Source organism: Hyla sarda, chromosome 1, assembly GCF_029499605.1.
Source record: "Hyla sarda isolate aHylSar1 chromosome 1, aHylSar1.hap1, whole genome shotgun sequence".
NCBI classification, from domain to species: Eukaryota; Metazoa; Chordata; class Amphibia; order Anura; family Hylidae; genus Hyla; species Hyla sarda.
Window position 1 is genome coordinate 441,715,194 of NC_079189.1, and position 20,575 is coordinate 441,735,768.

The 20,575-nt window shown below is 41.6% G+C and overlaps 1 protein-coding gene across 5 annotated transcripts in view; it reads left to right on the top strand.

Moving 5' to 3' along the window:
• The window catches only part of ZDHHC8 (zinc finger DHHC-type palmitoyltransferase 8), a 96,890-nt gene that overhangs the window by 46,603 nt on the left and 29,712 nt on the right, over positions 1-20,575 (top strand). The window contains exon 1 of one of the 5 annotated variants that reach the window (XM_056532675.1): positions 19,091-19,185. The exons of the other annotated variants lie outside the window; for them this stretch is intronic. The gene's annotated coding sequence lies outside the window, so the exon portion shown is untranslated. Of the gene's footprint in view, positions 1-19,090; positions 19,186-20,575 lie in introns of those variants that run through there. 5 annotated transcript variants of the gene reach the window in all.

Sequence of the window (20,575 nt, forward strand, 5' to 3'; positions counted from 1 at the left end):
TGTGTACCCTACTATTTGAATGTCACAGCAAGAATCGAGACTCATCACACCAAGAAACATTCTTCCAGTCTTTCATTGTCCAATTGAGCCTCTGGTCAACTAAGAACAGAAATCTGGGCCTACGATTCACAGTGGCACCCTGTATGATCCTTCTGCTTCAACGTTCTGATATGGTATTCTTTACCAGCCTATTCTTTGTCTTTCTGCCCATTCTTCTTTATATCTACAAGGCATTTTATTCCACACAACTGCCATTCACTGAATATTTTCTTTTTAGACCATTCTCTGTAAACCCTAGCGATGCTTATAGGTAAAAATCCAAGTAGATCACCAGTTTCTGAAATACTCAGACCAGCCCGCCTGGCACCAACATCCATGCCGCATTCAAAGTCACTGGAATCCCCCCTTTCCATGTGATTGGCTGATAAGCTATTTGTGTTAACAAACAAATGAGCAAGTGTTCTAATAGAGTGGTGAGTGAGTGTATAGTCACAAAATATCTCACATATACAGTGGTCCCTCAAGTTACAATATTAATTGGTTCTAGGACGACCATTGTATGTTGAAACCATTGTAAACTCATCGTCATGAACCCAATTTGAGATGTTGAGACTAGAGATGAGCGAACTTACAGTAAATTCGATTCGTCACAAACTTCTCGGCTCGGCAGTTGATTACTTTTCCTGCGTAAATTAGTTCAGCCTTCAGGTGCTCCGGTGGGCTGGAAAAGGTGGATACATTCCTAGGAAAGAGTCACCTAGGACTGTATCCACCTTTTCCAGCACACCGGAGCACCGGAAAGCTGAACTAATTTATGCAGGAAAAGTCATCAACTGCCGAGCCGAGAAGTTCGTGACAAATCGAATTTACTGTAAGTTCGCTCATCTCTAGTTGAGACCATAACTATATGGAAACCTGGTAATGGGTTCTGAAGCCACCAAAATGTCATCCAAAAATAGGAAAAAGTGAGGATTAAAGAAAAATAAGTAGATAAATAATATAGATAAAGCAAGTCCTTAAATATAAAAGTAAGAAAGAGCTGCTGGGAGCTGTAAAGCACTGTCTAGGTCAGTGTTTCCCAACCAGGGTGCCTCCAGCTGTTGCAAAACTACAACTCCCAGCATGCCCGGACAGCCGTTGGCTGTCCGGGCATGCTGGGAGTTGTAGTTTTGCAACAGCTGGAGGCACCCTGGTTGGGAAACAATGGTTTATGTAGAGGACAGGAGCTTCTTCAGGGTCCTGTACAGTACACAGTGTCCCAAATGGAGCCGCCCTTACTTGGTGTCCAAAAGAGCAACTAACCCTGGCACAGGTAAGGAATAGTACAGAACTTGTAGTTCCTCCCTGTACTGTAGGGGGCGCTACCAGACACCAGTCCGTGCATACGCTTCATTAATAGAGGTGATTTACCAGTGAATGCCCATTCTCATTGGTCAGTTCCTCCAGTTGTGTCAAGTTTCACAGATCTGTACTGTCTGTACATTGTATGTTGAGTCTGGTTTCAAGTTACGATGGTCCAGAAAAGACCATTGTATGTTGAAACTATTGTATGTTGAGGCCATTGTAATTTGAGGGATCACTGTATTGTGGAAGCTAGATAAGTTCTTCCTGCAGCAGATAAAATCCATAGCAATTCCGTTCTGTGTGAATTTATCCCTAGTATTCCACTGAGTCTGCTGCCCTTTCGAGAACTTTTTATTCTGTCTGTGTTTTTATAAACTGATGAATGCAGAATCGGTCATGTGGGCCGGAGTCAACTTATTTCTTAACCCTTCCATAGGAAGTGGATACTTTTAAGAAAAGGCTTGTTTTTCTGCATATTTTCCTTCATATTCAACAGATGTACAGACAGGAAAATTGCTTCCATTAACTGTATCAAGGCAAATTAATTCAAGTACTCTGAGAATTACAAAGGAAAGGCCTAGGGTCAAAATGGTGGTGTTAACCCCTTAAGGACCAAGCCCATTTTCACCTAAAGGAGCAGAGCGTTTTTTGCACATCTGACCACTGTCACTTTAAGCATTAATAACTCTTGGATGCTTTTACTTATTAATTTGATTCAGAGACTATTTTTTTCGGGACATATTCTACTTTAACATAGTGGTAAATTTTTGCCGATACTTGCATCATTTCTTGGTGAAAAATTCCAAAATTTTATGAGAAAATTGGAAATTTTGCATTTTTTTTTTACTTTGAAGCTCTCTGCTTTATAAGGAAAATGGACATTCCAAATAAATGTATATATTGATTCACATATACAATATGTCTACTATTTGTTTGCATCATAAAGTTGACATGTTTTTTTACTTTTGGAAGACAGGGACCAGTTTAGTTTTGAAGTGGATTTGAAGGGCCTTCATATTAAAAAAAAATACCCAACAAATGACCCCATTATAAAACTGCACCCCTCAAAGTATTCAAAATGACATTCAGTAAGTGTGTTAACCCTTTAGGTGTTTCACAGGAATAGCAACAAAGTGAAGGAGAAAATTCAAAATCTTAATTTTTGACACTCTCGTGTTCTTGTAGACCCAGTTTTTGAATTTTTACAAGGGGTAAAAGGAGAGAAATCTTCCTAAAATTTGTGACCCAATTTCTCTCGAGTAAGGAAATACCTCATGTGGATATTAGTGTTCGGCGGCCACAGTAGAGGGCTCAGAAGGGAAGGAGCGACAACAGGATTTTGGAGAAGAGTGAGTTTTTCTGAAACGGTTTTTAGGGGGCATATCACATTTAAGAAGCGCCCATGGTGCCAGAACAGCAAAAAAAAAACACATGGCATACTATTTTGGAAACTACACCCCTAAAGGAACGTAACAAAGGGGTACAGTGATCCTTAACACCCCACAATGCTCAGAAGAGAAGGAGTCACATTTGGCTTTTGGAAAGCAAATTTAGCGGAAATGTTTTTCGGGGGGCATTTCCCATTTAGGAAGCCCCTATGGTGCCAGGACAGCAAAAAACAAATGGCATACTATTTTGGAAACTACACCCCTCAAGGAACGTAACAAGGGGTACAGTGAGCCTTAACACCCCACAGGTGTTTGACGACTTTAGATATGTAAATGAAGAGTAGGAGCACAGTCAGGGGCCTTGAGTTTCTACATAGCTGCCTATGGAGCCAGAACTGTGGTACCCCCCCCCTCTCCCCCCCTTCAAAGAGCGTTACATGGGGTAAATTACTAAAATGGGGTACAGTGGGACGTAAAATTATAAAACAGGTTATGTTTCCAGAATGATGACCCAGAGCAAAACCAAAACAAAAAAATATGCCCACCCCAAACCCTATACTCTAAATCCTCATTCTGGGAATGTTATGTGTGTGGCCGTACCTAACCTGTTGCCTCAAATGCACACCCCACTCAGGTGGAGAGAGAGGCAACATAAAAAAGTCCCCGATAATAGTGACTCGGTGACTTATGACCCAGAGAAACAAAATACCCCCAGAGGTCTTATCAGGTTTTTTTTGTTTTTTTAATGAGTTTTTTGGGCAATTTAGTGGTTTATGGGGTTAAAACTTGGACTGGACTTGGTACATTGGGGTAAAATTATGGAAAATTAAAATGAAAAGGGAAAATTTTGTACTGCATGGAAATGTGATACTCCCTGAAGCAGTTTTTAAGGTAGAGGCCCGGATGATCGGGGCAAGTGTCACATTGAGTGGTGGTGTACTTCCATATCCCCCTCTTGTGACACACACTGCATTTTTTCTGGGATCGTCCCTCTTCTTTCCAGTGTGGGGGACTTCACCTGGAAAGTCCTGGCCTGGGATGATCCTGGCACCTATATTTCCAGTTCTTGGGAACACCGGCCTGTTCTTTCCCGGTCGCCAAAAATCAGGTCCTTTAGGATGAATTCTTGGAACTGGAGGAATGTTCCTGTGTTGCCAGCATACTGGTACAGTACAAAAGAGTTGTACATGGCAACCTGTACCATGTAGACCGCAACTTTTTTGTACCATATTAGTGTTTTCTGCATGGCCATGTATGGCTTGAGGACATGATGAGAGAGATCAACTCCCCCCTCCCCCATATACCCATTGCAGTCCAGAATACAATCGGGCTTGAGGACCATTGTTGTGGTACCTCGCACAGGGACAGGTGAGCTGCCGTTACCATGAATTGTGGTCAGCATAAGGACATCCCTCTTATCCTTATACCTGACCAGCAACCGGTTTTCATGGGTAAGGGCATGGGACTCGCTCTTAGGCATAGGTGTCTGGATAAAATTTAGAGGGAGGCCTCTCTGGTTTTTCTGCACGGTCCCACAAGCGGACGTGGATCTGACGGCAAGGCATGTGAACAGAGGGATGCTGGTATAAAAGTTTTCCACGTAAAGGTGGTAACCCTTATCCAGCAATGCACAAGCTCCCAAACTATTTTCCAGCTAACACTCAGAGTGGGGGGAAATTCTGGGGTTTCAATACGGGAATCTCGTCCCTCATATACTCTAAACTTGCAAGTGTACCCGGAGGTACTCTCACAAAGTTTGTAGAGTTTCACGCCATACCTCGCCCGCTTCGAGGGAATATACTGGCTGAAGATGAGTCTCCCTTTTAAAACTATTAAGAGACTCATCTACTGAGAGCTCCCTGAGGGGTACATACGGCTGCCAAAATTTGGCCCCAAAGTGATTGTAAAGCCGGTCATAGGCGGGATCACCTCGGGGGCATAATGCAGGCATTTCCGAATGTCCTCAAACCATACCGTAGAGTGGGGTCTGATGGAGGATTTACCCACTCCAGTACTGCCTCGCACTTGGTTTTTTGACCAGGCCCATATGCAGCACGAGGCCCCAAAATGTGCTCATTTTGGCTGGATCAATGGCGTACCATCCATTGGGCCTAGCCTAAAAAGAATCAGGGTGGTGGGCGATAACTGTTGGGCATACAGATGTCTTCTCCCCCATTAGATTGACAAAGCTGTCACTGAAAAAAATAACTAAAATTGTCAATTGCAGTGTATCCGGCTGTGTCAATCCGGATTCCTGAAGGGGGGTGTCCCTGGCTCCTTCTCACAGCCTTGCCCGCTGACTTGAACTCAGTGGGCTAGCAGAGATGCGAGGAGGGGGATGTTGACCCCTCCTCTGCCGGCTGCTATTGGTCGGACTATTGGTCCGGCCAAAAGCAGCGCTCCGGGGGGGTTGACAAAATCCCCACCTCCCCATAGATACAGGAGGTGATTTGGGGTGTATTCTACACCCCCGATCACCATGTATTTCCTGCTCTGGACAGTTCCCGACAAGGATAGATATGTTAGCACAGAGCACTGTGGTCAGACTGAAAGGAAATTCAAAAAGAAAAGAACTTGCTTTGTAGTATACAGCAGCTGAGAAATACTGGAAGGATTAAACATTTTTAATAAAAGTAATTTACATCTGTTTAACTTTTTGGCACCAGTTGATTTAAAAAAGGTTTTCCAGCGCAGTATCCCTTTAAAGATTTGTTACAGTGGAGGAATGTGTTACTATAGGGCTACATGGTGACTTAGGAAGCGAAAAATGTTGCACTGCCAAAGATCTCCATGTCACACTTCCTTAGTCATGCTGTATTGCACCACAACTAATGCAAATTAATCCTGGATGGATTTCGGGCATTTGTTGGGCCATGGTTGTACCCAATTGCAGGTCAGCAATGCAATGTCGTTTATTTACACTGGCTAATAAAGAAGTTTTAGTCTTATTGGCTTACCCACTGGGACAGGCATTGTTCTTGTTGCACAGATGAATTGCTGTTACAGGGGAGTATTATCCTAACCAGGAGAATCCAGCATGGTAAACCAATCTTAACATTAGACTAGTACCACACTGGGATGGTGATTCCTTTAGATGTAGCTTTGGCATCCTGGCAAAAAAATAAAAAAAATTCATTGGACATATGCGCTATTTTAAGCAGTATGGACAGCGCAGAAGACATTACTTTTGAATCAGCTTAAAATAGCGTAAATGTGACGAATGAAGTCACCAAATTAAATGAATGGCATCCGTTCATTACAGTGTACATGGGCAACCTGTTTTCAGAGGAAATGTTAATAAATAAATAAATCTGATGGAAGCACTAATGCAGTGTGGATCTAAAAGTATGTTCAGACCTGCTCTTAGCATTTATTTCTTTTAAACAATGAGAGTCTCTGACATCTCTAACGCATTTCAGACCTGGCTAGGCCTTTATTCATAAACATTACGCGGTTCCTATTCAATTAAAGGGATTGTCTTAAATAATGAGATGCTCATTGTATTTGTTTTGACTTTGCCAAAAGTTGAGGGAAGGGGGAATTAATTAAAGGGATTATCCACCATAAGTAACTTTAGTACTTCTCTGCGAGACAGTAATGTACATGCTTGTCTTGGGGCTAAATGGCTGTGTTGAGTCCACCATAACGCAGCTGCTTTCTTTTTGTGAACTGATCATTTCCTGTTGGAGTTTCCTCCCTCCAACTACAAGTTCCAAGGTCCCTTGTTTATAAGTGTGAGGTCACTCTTCTCCCACCCACACATCAGTCACCCCACCCTTTTCCAGCACACCTAAGCTATGCATGTTTTTCGTGAAACTACAATTCCCTACAGCCCTGTGGAGCATGATCTCCTTCCCACCCAGCGGTCGGTCCACCCATACAGGCTCCTCTCAACATTTGACTAGTGATGTAATGTTTAGGACAGCACTGCAACCTGGGAAAACCTGAGACAACACTGCCACAAACAGCATAAAAAAATCAAAGATCATATAATAATTGCATCAAACACAGGTACATACAGTGATCCCTCAACTTACAATAGCCTCAACATACAATAGTTTCAACATACAATGGTCTTTTCTGGACCATTGTAACTTGAAACCAGACTCAACATACAAGGCTACAGACAGTCCAGATCTGTGAAACATGTCAACGGCGAAAGAACTGACCAATCAGAATGGGCATTTTACTTGTAAAACACCTGTATTACTGAAGTTTATGCACTGACTGGTGTCTGGTAGCGCCCCCTACAGTACAGGGAGGTATTACATGTTCTGTACTACTCTTTACCTTTGCCAGGGTTAGCTGCTCCTTTGGACACCACGCGAGGGCGGCTCCATGTTACTTTTTTAGGACATTGTGTATTCTGTACAGAACCCTGAAGAAGCTCCTGTCCTTTACATAGACCAGCATTTCCCATCCAGGGTGCCTCCAGCTGTTGCAAAACTACAACTCTCAGCATGCCCGGACAGCCTTTGTCCGGGCATGCTGAGAGTTGTAGTTTTGCAACAGCTGGAGGCACCCTGGTTGGGAAACACTGACGGTGATTTACAGCTCCCAGCAGCTCTTTTTTACTTTTATATGTACGATTATATGTACTCTCTTTCTTACTTTTATATGTACTTTATCTGTATCAGTTATCTACTTATTTTTCTTTAATCCTCCACGTTTTCCTATTTTTGGATGACATTTGATGCATGTTTGTTTCTTGGGGAAAAAGGTAGTAATTTTTTTTTTCTTTTTACACTGCTGATGAGGAGTTAGCTGGTTGGGAAGTGGCCTTCTGTGGCATGGCTTATTTACTATAATTTCTTTGCAAAAGTGGTGTAAATTGAAGCTTAAATCTATATCAGCTAATAGAAATTGGTGGTATTGCAGCTTGGGACAAGGCACAGCTCCAACTGTGTGTGTTTGGTTATTTTTTTTTTTTTTTTCAAATGTATTACAATGATTTATAAAAATGAGAGAATGAAAACATCATAAATAGAGGCAAATGAAATAGAATACATCCTTATCACATGACTTTGTGCACCTGACAGCTTTCAACAGTATAGGGAAAAACTATTAAAGGGTGCCAGAAAGTTTAACTCATTTGTAAATTCTATAAAAAAAAATCTTAATCCTTCCAGTACTTATCAGCTGCTGTATTCTCCACAGGAAGTCCTTTTCTTTTTGAATTTCCTTTCTGTCTGACTACAGTGCTCTCTGCTGGCACCTCTGTCCATGTCAGGAACTGTCCAGAGTAGTAGCAAATCCAATAGCAAACTTATCCTGCTCTGGACAGTTCCTGACATGGACACAGGAGTCAGCAGAGTGCACTGTAGTCAGACAGATAGGAAATTTAAAAAGAAAAGTACTTCCTCTGGAGCATACAGCAGCTGATTTTTTAATAGAAGTAATTTACTAATCTGTTTAACTTTCTGGCATCCGTTAATTAGTAAAAAATAAAAAAAAGTTTTCCAGTGGAGTACCCCTTTAACATTATAGCTTCACAAAGCTTTGTATTGAGGAAAAAAAATGTCATGGACATAAGCTACAATGTATACATTACAGATATAGCTGAACACAGATCACAAAGAATACAAAGTTGGTATTGTTGGAAGGCTAGAGAACAGAAGCATAGCCTGCTTTATGGTTGTTATTTCAAAAATATCTAAACAGATGGAAAAATGCCTGTTTATAAGCGAATAGAAACTGCATAAAATACTGTATGCTTTAGACTTTAAAAACCCATAGGAATTTTACATTCAAAAAAAGTTTACTTTTACATTCTTGTTTGAATAGTTTTTCTTCATATTTAAAAAATATGTGGTGGGTTCACACCAATACAGTTCCCGTATACATTTTTAATTTGGGAACCGTATTTAAAACCGTATGCATTGACTCTCCATTGAAAACCTTATTCCAAAATATGCATCAGGTTGTGTCCGTTTTGCATCCTGTACGGTTTAAATTATTATTATTATTTTTTTAACATGGGAGTCAATGGGAACCGTACAGAACCGTATGTGCTTATGGTTCCTTCGGGTTTCACCATACGGTTTTTGACTTTGCACAGTTTTTTTTCTTGGAATTTCAATCAAACAAGTGAAACTTTATTGATAATGGAGTGAAAAGTTAAAAACGTATACATTATTTTTTCTTAAAAATTGGATGCAACCGGACATCATTTTTCAAACCGTATACGGATTAAAATTTGTACACACGTTTTGATACAGTTTAGTCAGGTTTTGAGGAATCTGTTTTTGTATCAAAAACTTGATATAGGAACTGTATTGCAAAAATGTGGTGTGAACCCAGCCTAAGGCTGCATTTACACCATAACAGTCACTTGCATAATGTTAGTGAGTAGGAATTTCGGATTTACCCGTAATAGTATGTGATTTTATGGAATGACTTTATTCTATTCATGTATTTTATTTATTAATTTATTTTTTAAACATTTTCTACATTTGCTACAGCCCCCCAGTGTGGCATGGTGTCTGAATTGATGTTGCAAGATTACATAAAAGGTCCCAATAAATCTTTTGCGATTATGAGAATACATACAGTATTAGGTTCTGCTCACACTTGGCATCACAGCATTTGTTTTTAACGGAGCCATGACAGCTGTGACAGGGATCAGTTTTCAGACAGATCCCAGAGAATCCACTGATGTATAATGGGCTCTGATAGGTTTCCATAAGGGTACTGTTTAACAGCAAGAATAGCTCTGCAGACTAAATTATTCTTGCTGTCAGAAAGCAACAGGACCCTGATGGAACAGGAAAATACCACGGTGAACCGAGCTTTACCAGTAATTTCGTGACCTGAGGATAAAGGAAAGGGATATACACGCCAGACTGGGATTATTTTAACCTGTAGACTGCAAGATTCCTTTGGATTAGTACTGTTTGCAGAAAATCATTTAGAAAAGCCAATGTGTGTTCATAGTGAGACTATAGAGGTTAATGAAAGGATATGCCTGGTTACTCAATCTCCCTTTAGGGTGACCGCTCAGTATTAATCCGTTAGGCCTTGTAATGTAGCGAGACAGTGTGTAGGATCCGCCTGCACATGTATTGTCTGCTCTGTGTGTGGGTTGCTGGCCTTTCATAGGAGGGCTTTGCTGTTCTGTTCTCAGAGTCCTTAACTCATTCAGCACTTTGCACAGTACATTACATTTATAACAAATATGATAGCGGGACTGTTTATGTATCTGACATGGGTTTTTCTTTGGCCGACAGAAGTTTTCAATTTGCTAGATCAAGCAAACAATTTTCCAGTCTTCTATAAATAAAAGTGAACCTGTCACAGGTTATGCTGCCATTACTGAGGGCGGGATAACCTGGGGACAGACGTGCCGTTTCTAGTATATAGTCCATTACACCGTGATGTTTTTCAGGTTTAAAAGGGGGAGAGGAATTTACACTGCTCCAAAAAATAAAGGGAACACTTAAACAACACAATGTAACTCCAAGTCAATCACACTTCTGTGAAACCACACTGTCCACTCAGGAAGCAACACTGATTGACAATCAATTTCTCATGCTGTTGGGCCAATGGAACAGACAACAGGTGGAAATTATAGGCAATTAGCAAGACATGCCTAATAAAGGAGTGGTTATGCAGGTCGTGACCACGGACCGCTTCTCAGTTCCTATGCTTCCTGGCTGATGTTTTGGTCACTTTTGAATGCTGGCGGTGCTTTCACTCTAGTGGTAGCATCAGACAGAGCCTACAACCCACACAAGTTGCTCAGGTAGTTAAGCTCATCCAGGATGGCACATCAATGCGAGCTGTGGCAAGAAGGTTTGCTTTGTCAGTGTAGTGTCCAGAGAATGGAGGCACTACCAGAATACAGGCCAGTACATCAGGAGAGGTGGAAGAGGTCATAGGAAGGCAACAACCCAGCAGCAGGACCACTTCCTCTGCTTTTGTGCAAGGAGGATCACTGCCAGAGCCCTGCAAAATGACCTCCAGCAGGCCACAAATGTGCATGTGTCCAGTCAGTCAGAAATGGACTCCATGAGGGTGGTATGAGGGCCCGACATCCATAGCTGGGGGTTGTGCTTACAGCCCAACACCGTGCAGGACATTTGCCAATCTTTGTGATCTCTGGCAAATGCCAAATTTGCCACTGGCTCCCTGTGCTCTTCACAGATGAAAGCAGGTTCACACTGTGAGCACGTGACAGTCTGGAGACTCCGTGGAGAACGTTTTGCTGCATGAAACATCCTCCAGCATGATCAGTCTGGTGGTTGGTCAGTAATGATTTCGGGTGGCATTTCTTTGGGGGGCTGCACAGCCCTCCATGTGCTTGCCAGAGGTAGCCTGACTGCCATTAGGTATGGAGATGAGATCCTCAGACCCCTTGTGAAACCATATGCTGGTGCGGTTGGCCCTGGGTTCCTCCTAGTGCAAGACAATGCTAGACCTCATGTGGCTGGAGTGTGTCAGCAGTTACTGCAAGAGGAAGTCATTGATGCTATGAACTGGCCCGCCCGTTCCCTAGACCTGAATCCAATTGAGCACATCTGGGACACCATGTCTCGCTCCATCCACCATGCAGTTGCACCACAGACTGTCCAGGAGTTGGCGAATGCTTTAGTGAAGGTTTGGGAGGACATCCCTCAGGAGACCATCTGCCACCTCATCAGGACATTGCCCAGGCATTGTAGGGAGGTCATACGGGCACGTGGAGGCCACACACACTACTGAGCCTCCATTTTGACTTTCTTTAAGGACATTACCTCAAAGTTGGATCAGCCTGTAGTGTGGTTTTCCACTTTGATTTTGAGTGTGACTCCATATCCAGACCTCCATGGGTTGATAAATTTGATTTCCATTGATAATTTTTGTGTGATTTTGTTGTCCGCACATCCAACTACGTAAAGATGAAAGTATTTCATACGATTAGTTCATTCATTCTGATCTAGGATGTGTTATCTTAGTGTTCCCTTTATTTTTTTGAGTAGTGTATTAAAATTCATGCAGAGAAAAGTTCACTTATTGCCCATAATAACCAATCAGATTGCTAATTTGCTTCTTTTTTTCCAGAGGTCTTTTAAAAAAATGAATCTGGTTGTTATGGGCAACTGCACCACTTTTCCTCTGTATGGGTTTTGATAAATCTCCCCCAAAGAACCTACATCCGACAGAAGGTGGCGCACAGAATCACTACAGAGTCACTACTGCCCCACTCACTGATGATTGACAGATTTCTCCCTATGCATAGTGATGGAGCAGGTGCAACAGTGTCTTTTTATTTTATTTTTCTGTTTTTTCTTTCTTTTTTTTTTTTTTTTTGCCGGTTCTGCCTTCTTTTGGGTTTAGGTTCTCCAAAGCTATAGTACATCCCAGTGTAATGGATAGATGGATAAACATAATTTGACAGCCCCTGTGTTATGCAGGTTTCCTTTAGGGTAGGGTGACACGTGTCATATTTAGCTGTGGCTTCAGAAAATACTTAGCAAAATTTAGCTAGTGTGACCCTACCCTAAGGGTAGGGTCACATGTAATGCATCCGCAGCGTATTTTACGCTATGGATCTGCCAGTGACCCGACCCATATTGTTCCTCCAGCTGTTACATGCGCAGTGTACTTAGACATCGTGGCTCCTCCGTGATTTCTGAATGCACTCGGCGACCCGCGGGCCCCAAGTGTGGCTGCTCGGAGTGGCAGATTGGCACTGCGAGCAGGCCAGGGGCGATTGGTTTCGGCAACAGCTGGAGGCACAATATGGGTCTGGTCACCGGCAGATTCTGCAGCGTAATATAGGCTGCAGATCAGTTACGTGTGACCTTTTTTAAGTGCATCGCCTACATTTCCTTTTATTAAAAGCAGATACTGATACATCCTCTATCGTTTTATATTATCTAGGTGTTGCGTCTTTTTTGCTGACATTGTTTACCTGTCCTCGTCACACATTAGACTATGGTCTCTGCACTTTTCATAAAGTATTTCATTTCAGTAACCAGTACAGATTTACATGGAGGCAAAATAAAACCCAGGTTTTACTTTTGGTAAACGTAAGTGCTGAAAATGAATCCTCAAGATAGACCATAAATATTTAACTGGTGGGGTGCTGACACAGGGCACCCCCAGTGATCACCTGTTCTGAAGAGCTGCTGTGACCAGATGTATACAGAGAATGGAGCTGGAAGCACAGTGAGAGCTGAGCTGCAAAAATCTGGTATGGCCACTACACAATGAACAGAGCCGTGTGCTTCCGGCTCCATTCACTGTAGACATCCAGGATGGTGGCTCTGTAGGACAGCTGATCGGCAAGGGTGCAGAGAGCCTGCATCCCACCAATCAGATATTGGTGGGCTCGGCTGTCAGTTACAAAATCCTGGAAATCACTTTCACTACTTGCTAACTAACAATAAGGATGCTCTTTCAATTGTTCTGATATTTAGATATGACTTTTTTTTTTTTTTTTTTTTGCAATGTTTTTGAGCATTCCCATTGAAGAGCATCCAAACTGGAAACTTGGCTTCTTTTGGTATTTCTTTTACAAGCTATAATTGGAGCTGCTTGTGCTGCTAATGTACAATCTTATAAAGAAACGCCATTATGTTATAGTTAATGGACCTCTGTTAAAATGAAACTCACGTTGTCATGGCCAAAAACGTCCTGGTTCTCAAGTCATTGACGTTAGATTCAGCCTCTAAATAGGATTTATTTATATAATCATAACGTGGGGGAATTTGCTAAGCATTTATGTATGTCTGTGTTCATCACATTCAATGATATTTTTATTATTTTATTTTTATTTAAATTTTTATGGATTATGTATAAGTGCATGGAACATAGGGTGCATGCTGAATAATAAATGAGGAATGGCGATTGTAGGGGTGACTAATAAAGAAATATGGTAAGCTTGCTTAAATAATTAGTTTTTAGGACACGATTAAAGCTTTGGGTATTGGGAGTCTTAATTTTCAAGGCATTGCATACCAGGGAACTAGTACAGCCTTAGTACAGTCTTTGAGACAAGAGTGAGAGGTTCAGATTTTGAAAGATGTTAAGTCCTGTTGGCCAAGATTGTTGGCAGAATGTAGAGGCCGGGTTGGGTGGTAGACTGAGATAAGGAAGGAAATTTAGGGAGGTAAAGCACTGTGGCGAGCTTTGTGGGTAAGTAATGATTTTACATTGCATTCTAAATTGAATGGAGAACCAGTGCAGCGAATGGTACAGGGGACTAACATCAGTGCATTGGCTGGAAAGAGAAGCCTGGTTGCAGCATTTAGAATGGACTGGAGAGGGTGAGCGTTTAGAGAAGGGAAGGCCTATTATCACTCAGTAAAGTGTTTTTTACATGGGATTTTTATCAGGCAAATGAGCATTCCTAAGAAATCCTCCATCATTTCTGATAATTGACCCATGTAAAAGGGCCTTTACTCTTTACCAATTGGTATTCTCAGTTTGAAGCTTTTTTTTTTTTTTTTTACTGCCATTTATATTCTTGTTTAAACAAGGGGTGTATGGCTGATAATGATGCATTAAATGGTCGCACAATTGATTGAGTCAAACAATAAAGGTTATACAAATGGGCACCAATCTTGCTGATCAGCGCTCTTTTGCTGCTTCTGGTCAGGCAGTCTGACAGGGCCCTTACAGTAGTCAAGATGAGAAGGAAAAAACAATTAGGGCCCATTCACCTTGAGGATATTTGGGGAGACAATTTTCTCAGAGGATCTGCCCGCAATCTGCGCTGAATTTGTGTGAAATTTTACCGGTGGAATACTATTCCGCATCAGAAGTTCAGCTACAAACGTACGACGTGTGAATAGAGCATCAGAATCCCTTAAAAACAATGGGAGGCTTCTACAAGCGAATTGTCCATGATGTACAAGAGCCTTCAGTTTTGGCTGATTTAACAGCAAGGAAAGCACAGATTCTAGAGATTAAGGACTCCGTTTTTCCGTTTTTGCACTTTCGTTTTTTCCTCCTTACCTTTTAAAAATCATAACCCTTTCAATTTTCCACCTAAAAATCCATATTATGGCTTATTTTTTGCATCACCAATTCTACTTTGCAGTGACATTAGTCATTTTACCCAAAAATGCACGGCGAAACGGAAAAAAAATCATTGTGCGACAAAATTGAAGAAAAAACGCCATTTTGTAACTTTTGGGGGCTTCCGTTTCTACGCAGTGCATATTTCGGTAAAAATTACACCTTATCATTATTCTGTAGGTCCATACGGTTAAAATGATACCCTACTTATATAGGTTTGATTTTGTCGCACTTCTGGAAAAAATCATAACTACATGCAGGAAAATTTATACGTTTAAAAATGTCATCTTCTGACCCCTATAACTTTTTTATTTTTCCACGTACAGGGTATGAGGACTCATTTTTTGCGCCGTGATCTGAAGTTTTTATCGGTATGATTTTTGTTTTGATCGGACTTTTTGATCACTTTTTATTCATTTTTTAATGGTATAAAAAGTGACCAAAATACGCTTTTTTGGACTTTGGAATTTTTTTGCGCGTACGCCATTGACCACGGCTTAATTAATGATATATTTTTATAGTTCGGACATTTACGCACACGGCGATACCACATATGTTTATTTTTTATTTTTTTTACACTGTTATTTTTTTTATGGGAAAAGGGGGGTGATTCAAACTTTTATTAGGGAAGGGGTTAAATGACCTTTATTAACACATTTTTTTTACATTTTTTTTGGAGTGTTATAGGTCCCATAGGGACCTATAACACTGCACACACTGATCTTTTACACAGATCACAGGCGTGTATTAAGACGCCTGTGATCAGTGTTATCGGCGCTTGACTGCTCCTGCCTGGATCTCAGGCACGGAGCAGTAATTCGCCGATCGGACACCGGGGAGGCAGGTAAGGGCCCTCCCGGTGTCCGGTCAGCTGTTCGGGACGCCGCGATTTCACCGCGGCGGTTCCGAACAGCCCGACTGAGCAGCCGGGTCACTTTCAGTTTCACTTTAGAAGCGGCGGTCAGCTTTGACCGCCGCTTCTAAAGGGTTAATACCGCACATCGCCGCGATCGGCGATGTGTGGTATTAGCCGCGGGTCCCGGCCGTTGATTAGCGCCGGGACTGACGCGATATGACGCTTCATATCGCGGGAGCCGGCGCAGGACGTAAATATAGGTCCTGCGTCGTTAAGGGGTTAAGATGCCGGTGACAATAGCGTCAAAGGGTGAATGACAGCTTAACACGAAAACGTCAGGTTTTGGTGTTTATAGTTTGGTTTTGAAAATAATCCATCCTGTTGTTTGTTGATATTAGAGATGAGCGAACTTACAGTAAATTCGATTCGTCACGAACTTCTCGGCTCGGCAGTTGACTTATCCTGCATAAATTAGTTCAGCTTTCAGGTGCTCCCGTGGGCTGGAAAAGGTGGATACAGTCCTAGGGGACTCTTTTCTAGGACTGTATCCACCTTTTCCAGCCCATCGGAGCACCTGAAAGCTGAACTCATTTATGCAGGATAAGTTATCAACTGCCGAGTCGAGAAGTTTGTGACGAATCGAATTTACTGTAAGTTCGCTAATCTCTAGTTGATATGTAACAGCATACATGCAAAACAGTTTATTGTCTATATTTACTAGTCTGCGTAGCCAACCAGTGTTGAGTACTCTCAATTATGGACATTTATCAACGTGTTTAGTCAGGTTTTCTTTACTAGAATTGTCGCAAAATTGTCGCAACTGCGACTACGCGATTTTTCGTGCGACATTTTGACTGGAAAGCGAGAAAAGCAAGTTTTCCAAAAATTAACTATGTAGTAATAATTTTAAAATGGACTACGGGTAGTCAGGTATTTATTAATTGCGACAGTCGCAACTGCGCAAAAAAAAGTCGCAACAGCGTTAAAAATTGACTAAATTTACTCCAGCTCAAACATGGAGCAGAAAAAGCTACTAGCAAAGTAAAAAAAGTAAAAATTGCTTACGTGAAAGAAAATTATCAACAGGCTGAAACCAGTTGATAAATAAGTCACACATAAGCAAAAAAAAAGTAAGGAAAAAATTACTAAAAAAAAAACAATACATAAGCAAAGATTGATAAATGTCCCTCAATAAGATTAGAAAGTTGTATGTATGTGTTCTTTTGAGTTGGCAAATTATGAAAACTCCTCTTCGCTTGTAGGTATGGTTATTTTTCATTAATCTTTTTGTAACTTACACATGTATCTAGATACAGGGCTGATGTTTAGTATTCTCCTCTATTCTGTTTCGGTCTCCAGCGCTGATGTCATGGAATTAGTATGTTGATACTTTGTGTAGCAGTGTTTTCTCCTGCAAGCATTCAGTTTGTTTCAAGGGCAGTAACGTTTGGAAATGTTCTGCTCCACATTGGTGTAATGTGTGTCTAGAACATATGATACTTACGGTGACTGGAATACCACATGCAATGTTATCTGAAAAGCAGAACGTGTGTTACCAATGTCAGGGATGTTCTCTCTGAGTAGCAATGCTTCTAGTGGGAAAAAAACACTTATTTTAGTAAATCATTCTACTTTTTTTTTTTTTGGTTCCCCCCCAAAAGAATGAGGCAGAGGCACGTCAGCCTATGGGGGCCCTATCATGTCTCTGTACAACTCAGAAGCTGCACATATCCATAATATGGCTTTATAAATGTAGAATTAGGGCAAGGAAAATGTTTTCCTCTGATAAATCCTCTTTCTGCTCCTTGATAAAATTATACAAAATTGGTGCTTATTTAGCGTGGAATTTGGCACCGATTGACCTTTTTGGATTTTTCTTAAGGATTCGGGCAGAAGAATGGACATGTCCATTTTTATAGCGTAATTCAGATTTGTGTTTAAAATTTCTGAGCAGAAATGTACTTGTGTGAGTAATTCAAGGCAGCATTGCGTATTTCTCCTGAACCAGGCTGCACAGTCTGTTGCACTGGAATCTCCAAGCTGAATTTTTTTTTTTTTTTACGCTGGTTTCACCCATAAAAACTACCCTGTCATTTTGCACTCCCAGGATTCAGTTTTTGTGGAATTTTTTTTCAAAAATAGTAGGTTTTAAAGGGGTACTGCAGCCAGAGTTAACTTATTCCCTATCCACAGCTGATCACGGGGGCCTGTTTGCTGAGGCATGGAAACTCAACCGTGGCAGATTCTACACCTTATATTGCAAATTCTGACCCCTCTTCCCTCCCCCCCCCCCCCCCTATTAAAGTCAATAGGTGAACTCCTCAATAACACAACAATTGACATACTGCAGAATTTTTCTCCAGTGACTTTATGATTTTGATAAATCTGCTGCAAATCCACCACATTTGGCCATACACTAATAGTGTCTGTCAGAGAAGAGGAACAGTCAGACATGCTTGAGGCTTGTCCATGCAAGCAAAGATTTCTTTCAATATAAGGCTGAGTTCACACCACGTTTTGTTAAATACGGTTATTTAATGTATGTCTATGAGCCGACCGGAGTGAACCGCAGCCTCCGGTCGGCTTTGTTTTCGGCCGTATGCGGTTTCCCGACCGCAGGCAAAAACGTGGTCGACCGCATTTTTGCCTACGGTCGGGAAACCGCATACGGCCGAAAACAAAGCCGACCGGAGGCTGCGGTTCACTCCGGTCGGCTCATAGACATACATTAAATACGGTTCCCGAATACGGTTGAGTGCGGGCACCGCGATTAAGCCCCGCCCCCCTCCTCCCAACCGTATACGGGAACCGTATTTAACAAAACGTGGTGTGAACCCAGCCTAAGCAGACTAGTCCTGACACTAGTTCACACAGATGAATCATTATCAGGCCTCAAATCTAGCCTTAGACCAGCAAGCCTGAGTTCACACTGTGTGTTTTCTCATTCGTGTGTTGTTTTTGTTGATGAACTCACATTGAGAGACATGTGCATTCACCAATAAAAAAAAATGCATGTTAAAAATGCAACAACTTATAGAATGAAAAGTTATAACATTTTTTTAATGTACATTATGCAACACTACCGTATGCTTTTCAAGAACTATCCCTGAAGTCATGAAATGTTTACCTTCGGAGTCTGAAAGCCGCCCTGATCTTGTCTTGCTCACGTAGTTGTTAGGCCATACTGTATATCTTTCTCATCTATAGAGCAGGGCACTGGTTTGAATAGGTGGGGTTTTAATACCTGAATGTAAACAAGAATATTTCAATTCTCTGGTGTTCTTGAAAATATCTGCTTGCTAACAGTATATTTGAAAGTAGCAGAACTACATTATATAGTGAGTGAACAAGCTTTGTCCCAGATTAATCAAACTGTGTGAGAGAAAAAGTGGAGGGATTTTCCCACAGCAACCAATCACTGCTCAGCTTTCACTTTACCTCAGCTTGTTAGCTGAGCTGTGATTGGTCTCTGTGGGAAAATCCCTCCCCTTTTCTCTCTCACAGTTTGATAAATCTGGGCCTATGTACGTAAAGCAAATAAGATGCCTGGAATTGCTTTAAGTGCAGTCTCCAAACTCAAAAGGTCTAAGAAAGGTACATAAGGGGAAACGCATGTTGTTACACAATCACTGTGCACTCATTTAAGGGAAGCCTGCTGGGATTTCACTGTTCTACATATTAGCAAATGTTGGAGTGTGTTTCTCTCAGAGCTTAACAAACTGGAACGCATTGTTCAATCTACGGAAAACGATGTGTAGGCAGGAAAAAATGTTTTGCAGTCCGTCACTCTTGCGTGTGTGCGGAGCATCAGTGCGAGGTCAGAGTTTCTTGTGTTTCAGATTGTAAAGAAGTATTTAAAAATGGAGGAGACTGATGGTAGTTACATGTTTGACGGTATTGTAGAAGTAGGCTATAGGTTTTGAAGTATCATTAATACAGGTGCCCATATTACCACTTCAAGGGGCTTTTTGTATACAGAAATCCCTGCTGATGTTCAGATGTCTTCTACACTTACAGTATAGATACAATATAGCTTGTATTCAAAGACCTGGAGGAAGAACCGAGAACAGTGGATTTGGCTCAAACAGCACTAGGTAGGAGACCTGTGATTTCGAGGGGAAATAAATGAGGAATTAAAGAATTGGACACAAGTTCCAGACCAGACGTCCCCTCCATTTCACAACATTGTACAGCACAAAGATACAGTAATTTCTGCTTAAATAAGGTCACAATAGTAGACACATACTACACAAATATAGACACATACTACAGATAGCAGCTAGAGATGAGTGAAGTTACAGTACTTCGATTCGTCACGAACCTTGCGGCTCGGCGGTTGCTGACTTTATCCTGCATAAATTAGTTCAGCTCCCAGGTGCTCCGGTGGGCTGGAAAAGGTGGATACAGTCCTAGGAGACTCTCTTAGGACTGTATCCACCTTTTCCAGCCCACCGCAGCACCTAAAAGCTGAACTAATTTATGCAGGATAAGTCATCAACTGCCGAGCCGCGAGGTTCTTGCAGAATCGAAGTACTGTAACTTCACTAATCTCTAATAGCAGCATTGGGTTGTGTTTAGTGTACTAAAGGCTCTCAAGGTTATTTTTACCTGTCATCACGTTCATGCTGCCTTACCCACGAATCACCTGGGTCATCCCTGGTGCCTTCTTTCCACTCCATTAGCCTTCATTGATAGATCGCTCCCTAAACCCAAACAGGTAGACATCTATCTATCAAGCTGGCAGGGAGAAGCAACCAGGGACTCATAGTTCAGACAGCATAAAAGTGATCTTCCCTTTATCTGTTGTGTGGTGGACATAAACTGGCTATTCAGATTAGATAAATGTCGTCCAATTCCTTTTTTATTGTCAGGACCAGGCAGTGATGTATATAGCAGCATCCCAACTATCCTCAATGACAAATTTTGAGGAGCTGCAGAGAAATATGGCTTGTTTGGTTTTAATGTCATGGGAGGTAAGCTGCAG